Raw genomic sequence first — 10000 nt, forward strand, 5'->3', positions numbered from 1 at the left:
ATAGATAGTAGGTTTTTTAAATTATTTTTCGTGATACTCTGAATCAGTGATATTATTGAAGTAGAAAAAAAACACACTTCCATACATTCGGGACATGGAAAATCCATGAAAAAACTTCACTCAAGTCTATTTTATTAACAAACTTTTCAACATCAACAACTCCCAACATCAAATTCAATTCAAAATTTATATTAACAAAAATATAAAAAAATAAAAAATATAAAAAGTCCAAACAAATTTTTAACATTCAAAATTGACTTTTACCAACCTAGTAAAACTCGACCGCAATCAAGTGCATTTTTGGGCCATTTTTCCGATTTATTTTTTTCCAAAAATTTTATGTCCAAAATTTTTCTAAGTCGAAAAAAATTTTCAACATTGAAAATTGAGTTTTACCACCCTAGTAAAACTCGATCGCAACCAAGTGCGTTTTTGGGCCATTTACTCAGTCGATTTAGTTGTTCTGAATAACATATATTATATAAAAAAGTCGAAAAAAATTTTCAACATTGAAAATTGACTTTTACCACCCTAGTAAAACTCGACCGCAACCAAGTGCGTTTTTGGGCCATTTTTCCGATTTATTAAGTAGAAAATTTTTTTCCAAAAATTTTATGTCCAAAATTTTTCTAAGTCGAACACTTGGTTGCAAGTGGTTTTTCCTACCCTAGTAAAACTCGACCGCAACCAAGTGCGTTTTTGGGCCTTTTTTCGGATTTCTGGAAAAAGTTGACTTTTTCCCATACAAAATTTTTCAAAAATTGCACTAAGTCCCAAAAAAAGGGTCAACTTTTTTTGTGAAAATTCGCCGAACCGAATGTATCCAAGTATGTTTCAAATCTATTTTACGGAATCGAGCATTTTCGATCCAAAAAGAGGAAAATATGAAGTTATTAGTTTGGTCATGTTATTTACCTCCACTTTGTTGTGAAAAAAACTCAAACTACCAAAGGGGGCGCATATTTTGATGTTAAGGAAACATGTATGTAAACCTCTTTCGATGTGGCTTTTTAAGTTGCAACGAATTAACTTACTGGTAATGTGGTATTATGATTGGGCGGGGACTCGCACCTCGTTTTCACCAAAAGTGGTACCACGGCGTTGTGGCTAAGAACACTGGCTTTGTGGCAAAGATGTCAAAAAAAAATACTTTAAGTAAAGTAATGTCGAAAAAAAAATAATAAATATTAATTTCCAATTGGGATTATTTGTTGAACATAAAAATGTTCATAAAGAAAAATTATTAAAAAGAATTATTAATTCTATATCATAAATAAATGGTTTATTTTATAAAAATATTCCAAAAACACTTCAATATATTGAAGTAAAAGAAAATATTAGAAATTTGAAAATAATCATTGATATGTATTTGTGAAAGGTGCTACACTAAAATTTAACAATATCAGAGTTCACCATACGGTAGGAGTTCTCTTTGTTAAAATAAAAATAGTTGTTATATGAAACCTTTGTGAAATGCATTTTCCCTCATTTTCCAGATAAAAGTAAAAATACAAAATACCCATACAAAATACCCATACAAAATACATACAAATAAATAAAAATAAAAATAAATTTACCAAAAAATATATACAAATAAAAATTGTGTTGGTAAAAAAAATAAAATAATAATTATCCCTATTAGGGAGGATATAAAACAAAAAGTATGTATAAATATAAATAAATAAAAAAAAAAAAATAAAAACTTTATCATTGGATTATTGAGAGGAGATTGATGTTATTTTTCAAAATTTCAAATAATATTAAAAATAAAATATTATAACATTATTCTGGTTGATCCTGCCAGTAGTTATATGCTTGTCTCAAAGATTAAGCCATGCATGTCTAAGTACACACGAATTAAAAGTGAAACCGCAAAAGGCTCATTATATCAGTTATGGTTTATTAGATCGTTAACAGTTACTTGGATAACTGTGGTAATTCTAGAGCTAATACATGCAATATAAACACGGACCTTTTGGAACGTGTGCTTTTATTAGGCTAAAACCAAGCGATTTCTTCGGAAATCGTTATAATGGTTGAACTCTAGATAATTTGCCGATCGTATGGTCTAGTACCGACGACAGATCTTTCAAATGTCTGCCCTATCAACTATTGATGGTAGTATCTAGGACTACCATGGTTGCTACGGGTAACGGGGAATCAGGGTTCGATTCCGGAGAGGGAGCCTGAGAAACGGCTACCACATCTAAGGAAGGCAGCAGGCGCGTAAATTACCCACTCCCAGTTCGGGGAGGTAGTGACGAAAAATAACAATACAGGACTCATATCCGAGGCCCTGTAATTGGAATGAGTACACTTTAAATCCTTTAACAAGGACCAATTGGAGGGCAAGTCTGGTGCCAGCAGCCGCGGTAATTCCAGCTCCAATAGCGTATATTAAAGTTGTTGCGGTTAAAACGTTCGTAGTTGAATTTGTGCTTCATACGGGTAGTACAACTACAATTGTGGATTGTACATTACCTTATGTATGCAAGCGTATTATCGGTGGAGTTCTTATACATTTATGATACTTATGTACCATTATGTATTCCTCCTATTAAAACCTGCTTCAGTGCTCTTCATCGAGTGCTGTTGTGGGCCGTTACAATTACTTTGAACAAATTAGAGTGCTTAAAGCAGGCTCCAAATGCCTGAATATTTTGTGCATGGAATAATGAAATAAGACTTCTGATCTACTTTCATTGGTTTTTAGATCAAGAGGTAATGATTAATAGAAGCAGATTGGGGGCATTAGTATTACGACGCGAGAGGTGAAATTCTTGGACCGTCGTAAGACTAACTTAAGCGAAAGCATTTGCCAAAGATGTTTTCATTAATCAAGAACGAAAGTTAGAGGTTCGAAGGCGATCAGATACCGCCCTAGTTCTAACCATAAACGATGCCAGCTAGCAATTGGGTGTAGCTACTTCTATGGCTCTCTCAGTCGCTTCCCGGGAAACCAAAGCTTTTGGGCTCCGGGGGAAGTATGGTTGCAAAGCTGAAACTTAAAGGAATTGACGGAAGGGCACCACCAGGAGTGGAGCCTGCGGCTTAATTTGACTCAACACGGGAAAACTTACCAGGTCCGAACATAAGCGTGTAAGACAGATTGATAGCTCTTTCTCGAATCTATGGGTGGTGGTGCATGGCCGTTCTTAGTTCGTGGAGTGATTTGTCTGGTTAATTCCGATAACGAACGAGACTCAAATATATTAAATAGATGCTTTCAGGATTATGATGTTGAAGCTTTCATAGCCTTCATTCATGAATATAGTAAAATATAATTGTGTTTGAATGTGTTTATGTTAGTGGAGTCGTACCTGTTTGTTTGTCCCATTATAAGGACACTAGCTTCTTAAATGGACAAATTGCGTCTAGCAATAATGAGATTGAGCAATAACAGGTCTGGAATGCCCTTAGATGTCCTGGGCTGCACGCGCGCTACAATGAAAGTATCAACGTGTATTTCCTAGACCGAGAGGTCCGGGTAAACCGCTGAACCACTTTCATGCTTGGGATTGTGAACTGAAACTGTTCACATGAACTTGGAATTCCTAGTAAGTGCGAGTCATTAACTCGTATTGATTAAGTCCCTGCCCTTTGTACACACCGCCCGTCGCTACTACCGATTGAATTATTTAGTGAGGTCTCCGGACGTGATCACTGTGACGCTAACGTGTTACGGTTGTTTCGCAGAAGTTGACCAAACTTGATGGTTTAGAGGAAGTAAAAGTCGTAACAAGGTTTCCGTAGGTGAACCTGCGGAAGGATCATTAACGTGATTTTTCCAATAAAATAAAATTTATATATATTTAATATATATAAAAAAGAAAAATAAAATATAAAAATAAAAATGTACAATTATGGTACAAAATGTATAAAATATACAATAAATATATAAACAAATACAAAAAAGAATACTTCAAAAGAAGTAAAAATACAAATACAAATTAGACTGGGTGTGTTACTATAAGTAATGCATTCAGTCTTTTTTTTTCAAAAAAAATTAAGAACAAAGTATTTAAACGGTAGCCAATTGTCATCGTCATCGAAATAGTGACGCTTATGAAAATATATATATGAATAAACAAACTTGCTATAGCAAAAGTCGAACAACAAAGGTGTCGTACCCTTCGGGGTAATATCCTCCTGGGTGTAAAAACCCGCCCTTCGGCGTGGCGTGTATACGTTGCGACGAATTAACCCCTAAAGGTGTCGTACTTGGACAATATCCCGGTACTATCCGGCTAAAACGCATAGCATAAGTTGTAACGATATATATATAATAAAAAAAAAACAAATACAAAATAGACTGGGTGTGTTACTATAAGTAATGCATTCAGTCTTTTTTTTTCAAAAAAAAATATGAACAAAATATTTAAATGGTAGCCAAATGGTGTCGTCATCTAAATAGTGACGTTTTTAGCCAATATACAAAAACAAATTAGACTGGGTGTGTTACTATATGTAATGCATTCAGTCTTTTTTTTTTCAAAAAAAAAATATGAACAAAATATTTAAATCGTAGCCAAATGGTGTTGTCATCTAAATAGTGACGTTATAACCAAAATACAAAAACAAATTAGACTGGGTGTATTACTATAAGTAATGCATTCGGTCTTTTTTTTTCAAAAAAAAATATGAACAAAATATTTAAATGGTAGCCAATTGTCATCGTCATCGAAATAGTGACGCTTATGAAAATATATATATGCATAAACAAACTTGCTAGAGCAAAAGTCGAAAAAACAAAGGTGTCGTACCCTTCGGGGTAATATCCTCCTGGGTGTAAAAACCCGCCCTTCGGCGTGGCGTGTATACGTTGCGACGAATTAACCCCTAAAGGTGTCGTACTTGGACAATATCCCGGTACTATCCGGCTAAAACGCATAGCATAAGTTGTAACGATATATATATATAAAAATAAAAATGTATAAAAATGTTGTACTTAGATTTCTTTAAAAGAAATTTATAAGTTAACGATTCTTTGGAATTGGACATTCGCAACATAAAAAAAATACATAAAATATAAAAAGAAATAAATTTTTATTTCTTAAAAAAAAAAATTGACTAAATATAAAATAAAAAAATAATAATACTCTAAGCGGTGGATCACTTGGCTCATGGGTCGATGAAGAACGCAGCAAACTGTGCGTCATCGTGTGAACTGCAGGACACATGAACATCGACATTTTGAACGCATATAGCAGTCCATGCTGTTATGTACTTTAATTAATTTTGAAGTGCTGCTTGGACTACATATGGTTGAGGGTTGTGATACTATGCTAAATAAGCTGCTTTTGATTTATCAAATGCGCATGTTATATTATTGGATTTGTAAAAATTCATAATATTAAAATATAATATATACCTCAAAATAATATCGAGCGACAGTAAGTTCGTTTTATCTATTTTTTAGAGGATGTTAGTATATAAAAATTTCTAACATTGCAGATCGTTGTCATAATATAATTTGGCAATTGAGGCATTCTACTTGAATTGATAAAATGGCTGAAATGATCGATATATAAAAAATATTTTGAATTGAGTATATAAAATTATTAAGCAAATAAAAAGTGTTAAGCAACCTCAACTCATATGAGATAACTCCCCGAATTTAAGCATATTAATGAGGGAAGGAAAAGAAACTAACAAGGATTTTCTTAGTAGCGGCGAGCGAAAAGAAATCAGTTCAGCACTAAGCCATTTTGTCTTTATGGCAAATATGGGATGCAGTGTATGGAACATCTATAATCTAGTATGAGAAATTAACGATTTAAGTCCTTCTTAAATGAGGCCATTTACCCATAGAGGGTGCCAGGCCCGTATAACGTTAATGATTACTAGAAGGTGTTTCCAAAGAGTCGTGTTGCTTGATAGTGCAGCACTAAGTGGGTGGTAAACTCCATCTAAAACTAAATATAACCATGAGACCGATAGTAAACAAGTACCGTGAGGGAAAGTTGAAAAGAACTCTGAATAGAGAGTTAAATAGTACGTGAAACTGCTTAGAGGTTAAGCCCGATGAACCTGAATATCCATTATGGAAAATTCAATACTAATATAAAAATATATAAAAAATATTTTAACAATAGTGTGCAATTTTTCCATATAAGGACATTGTAATCTGTTAATGTAATAAATATTTATCATAAGATCCATTACTTAAGTTTATTCAAATTGTTTATCTTCGGATTTTCAACATAAAATAAATGTTTTGGATTTGATAAATCATTGACAGATATAATTATATATTGTGCTTAAATTTTTCGGAATTTTACAATGGTAAATAGATCTATTGATTTGTTTATTTATATTGTATGCACTTTTATGATTAACAATGCGATAGATTCAGGATACCTTCGGGACCCGTCTTGAAACACGGACCAAGGAGTCTAACATATGTGCAAGTCATTGGGTATTTTTAATAAAACCCAATGGCATAATTAACTTAACTTAATTTAATGGGATTAGTTTATAATTTGTTATGAATTATTTATTCAATCCCGGGGCGTTCTATACAGTTATGCATAATGATATTTATATTATTTATGCCTCTAACTAGAGCGTACCTTGAGCATATATGCTGTGACCCGAAAGATGGTGAACTATACTTGATCAGGTTGAAGTCAGGGGAAACCCTGATGGAAGACCGAAACAGTTCTGACGTGCAAATCGATTGTCAGAATTGAGTATAGGGGCGAAAGACTAATCGAACCATCTAGTAGCTGGTTCCCTCCGAAGTTTCCCTCAGGATAGCTGGTGCAATTAAAAATTATATAAAATAATCTTATCTGGTAAAGCGAATGATTAGAGGCCTTAGGGTCGAAACGATCTTAACCTATTCTCAAACTTTAAATGGGTAAGAACCTAGCCTTTCTTGATATGAAGGTTTTGGTTGTGATATATTGTGCCCAGTGGGCCACTTTTGGTAAGCAGAACTGGCGCTGTGGGATGAACCAAACATAATGTTAAGGTGCCAAAATTAACAACTCATGCAGATACCATGAAAGGCGTTGGTTGCTTAAAACAGCAGGACGGTGGCCATGGAAGTCGGAATCCGCTAAGGAGTGTGTAACAACTCACCTGCAACTAGCCCTTAAAATGGATGGCGCTTAAGTTGTATACCTATACATTATCGCTAAAGTAGATGGTTTATTTTCGATCTGATTGAATTTAAATTTTGAAACTTTAGTGAGTAGGAGGGTACAATGGTGTGCTTAGAAGTGTTTGGCGTAAGCCTGCATGGAGCCGCTATTGGTACAGATCTTGGTGGTAGTAGCAAATAATCGAATGAGACCTTGGAGGACTGAAGTGGAGAAGGGTTTCGTGTGAACAGTGGTTGATCACGAGTTAGTCGGTCCTAAGTTCAAGGCGAAAGCTGAAAATTTTCAAGTTATAAAAAATAAAAAATAAAAATTAAAAAAACATTTTAATAAATTACAAAAATATATATATTATGTTATTAAAAATAAAAAAAAAAAAAAATATAAAAAAAAATATATGAGCAAATATAAATAAAAAAAATATACAAAAGTATATAAAAAAAAATATTAAAATAAAAAATTAAAAATACAAAAATATATATTATTATTATATGAAATAAAAAATACAAAAATAAATATTTAAAACACTTGATAAATTTTGAACGAAAGGGAATACGGTTCCAATTCCGTAACCTGTTGAGTATCCGTTTGTTATTAAAAATGGGCTTTTTGCTCATCCTGGCAACAGGAACGACCATAAAGAAGCCGTCGAGAGATATCGAAAGAGTTTTCTTTTCTGTTTTATAGTCGTACTACCATGGAAGTCTTTCGAAGAGAGATATGGTAGATGGACTAGAAGAGCATGACATTTACTGTTGTGTCGATATTTTCTCCTCGGACCTTGAAAATTTATGGTGGGATTACGCAAACTTCTCAACAGGCCGTACCGATATCCGCAGCTGGTCTCCAAGGTGAAGAGTCTCTAGTCGATAGAATAATGTAGGTAAGGGAAGTCGGCAAATTAGATCCGTAACTTCGGGATAAGGATTGGCTCTGAAGATTGAGATAGTCGGGCTTGAATTGGAAGCAATAACATGGTTTATGTACTCGTTCTGGGTAAATAAAAATTCTTGAATTTTGTTCCCCGGATAGTAGTTTACGTAACCAATTGTGGAATTTTCTTGCTAAAAATCTTAAGATATATCGCAAGGTATGTTCTTTTGATTTATAACGACTATCAATTAACAATCAATTCAGAACTGGCACGGACTTGGGGAATCCGACTGTCTAATTAAAACAAAGCATTGTGATGGCCCTAACGGGTGTTGACACAATGTGATTTCTGCCCAGTGCTCTGAATGTCAAAGTGAAGAAATTCAAGTAAGCGCGGGTAAACGGCGGGAGTAACTATGACTCTCTTAATAGTATTGGTGTGCGGACGTGTATCAAATCGCTCCGTCAAAAAGTGAAATTAATATTAGTTCTAGCTCGTATTGGAAAAATAAAAACTCGGAAAAGTTTACATAAGGTCACCCCCGTCATTTTAAAACAAAAATCAAGCAATAAGACCACCGCGTTTGCTCACAATTTGTGTTTTAATTTTTTGAATTGCATTTGTGAAATAAAAAAATAAATTGATTCGGGAGAGAATTTCGGAAAAAAAAAGCATAAGAGACGACATCGTCCACATACGATCCACATAAAATTCCATCTCAAAATTGTTTTTGTTGTAATATTTTCCCTCGATTCTGTGAAAAATCCACCTAATTCACCCCTTTTTTCACCTAATTCACCACCAAAGTTTAAAGCCATTTTCCATAGCCCCCAGCCATCTGTCACCAGAAATACTAAAAGTGCCCCCTAGCCTGACATTTTATCTGTCAGTTGCCACCAAAAAATCGAAAAATCGCTCGAGGATTGCTCTAAATCTGTCGGATTAGTTTTGGAATTTAAATTTTTTAAAATCGATAAATTTCCCCTCGAGATTAAAGGAATTAGTGTAGCTCCGAACCCAAATCTTTTCGGTAATAATCTCGAGTAAATTATCCGGAAATTCCACCTTTTCCGGTTTGTGTATCTGATCGAACACCTTAGACACAAAATACCGGGTTCCAGCTTCTGCTATTTTATACGCCATCTATCGAGATTTAATTCGGTTGCGGTCTTTGCTACTATAATTTTACCATCCACATCTGGTTGTAATTTTCACTAAAATTCTGCGCCACCTAGCAGTAAGACCTCACACCCTCAAAATAACATCTAGTGAAGACACTTTCTATTATTTCAATAATTCCGAAGAGTAGAACCGAGCAAATACACCAGCTTTCGATACAAAGGGGTATTTCACCATCAATATTTCCTGGCTAACTATTATTAATTAGCAAAGCACATCCGATCAGTAGAAAGAGAGTATTGCGAATATAAATTATTCGTTTAGAAGTGTGGTTTAATTACCAAAAATAAACTAACCGGTCTTGTGAAATATCCACAATGGCCACGCCACACGAAGAGCAAGTTGTTGCTGTCAACGAATGGCCATGCAACATCTGTGGGAAGTGTTACATCTCCAAAGCATCACTACAACAACACATTCGTCGAGTCTGCAATGTTAAAGCACAACAGCCTAGTAACCCAAATAATGAATGCATACCGTGCAACAGACGATTTCAAACATATCAAGGCCTTAGACTACATCAATCTAAGAAACATCCAGCAGAATATAACAGCGAACTGCAGGCTCAATCGTCAACCGCACGAAGAGGTTGGACTGAAGACGAAGAAAAAGAATTAGCAAAAATTGAAGCAGGACTGGAGGGATTAGGTTCCAGAGACATCATTAACCACCTCTTAAATCACTCCGACCGAACTTTTGATGCTATTAAAAAAAGGAGACAACTGGCGTCATACCAAGCGCTGGTCTCCTCTTACAAAGCATTACCTACGGAGTTAATACCACCTGAACTACCGTACGGCGAGTCAGATTGTTCTGTGTTAAACACGGAAATTAAATCTTA

General features: G+C 34.5%; 2 non-coding genes and 1 pseudogene across 2 annotated transcripts; all 3 read left to right on the plus strand.

The window, feature by feature from the left end:
- The first annotated feature begins 1784 nt into the window (after positions 1-1784).
- On the plus strand, positions 1785-3776 carry LOC129920762 (small subunit ribosomal RNA). The gene has a single exon (XR_008773318.1). It is a non-coding gene; the product is annotated as a small subunit ribosomal RNA (ribosomal RNA).
- A 1320-nt stretch (positions 3777-5096) lies between these two features.
- On the plus strand, positions 5097-5275 carry LOC129920834 (5.8S ribosomal RNA). Its single transcript, XR_008773371.1, has one exon. It is a non-coding gene; the product is annotated as a 5.8S ribosomal RNA (ribosomal RNA).
- Positions 5276-5584: 309 nt separating this feature from the next.
- LOC129920817 (large subunit ribosomal RNA) overlaps positions 5585-10000 on the plus strand; it is an 8538-nt pseudogene continuing 4122 nt past the window's right edge.

The sequence above is a fragment of the Episyrphus balteatus genome (genome assembly GCF_945859705.1).
Source record: "Episyrphus balteatus chromosome X unlocalized genomic scaffold, idEpiBalt1.1 SUPER_X_unloc_1, whole genome shotgun sequence".
Taxonomy (NCBI): domain Eukaryota; kingdom Metazoa; phylum Arthropoda; class Insecta; order Diptera; family Syrphidae; genus Episyrphus; species Episyrphus balteatus.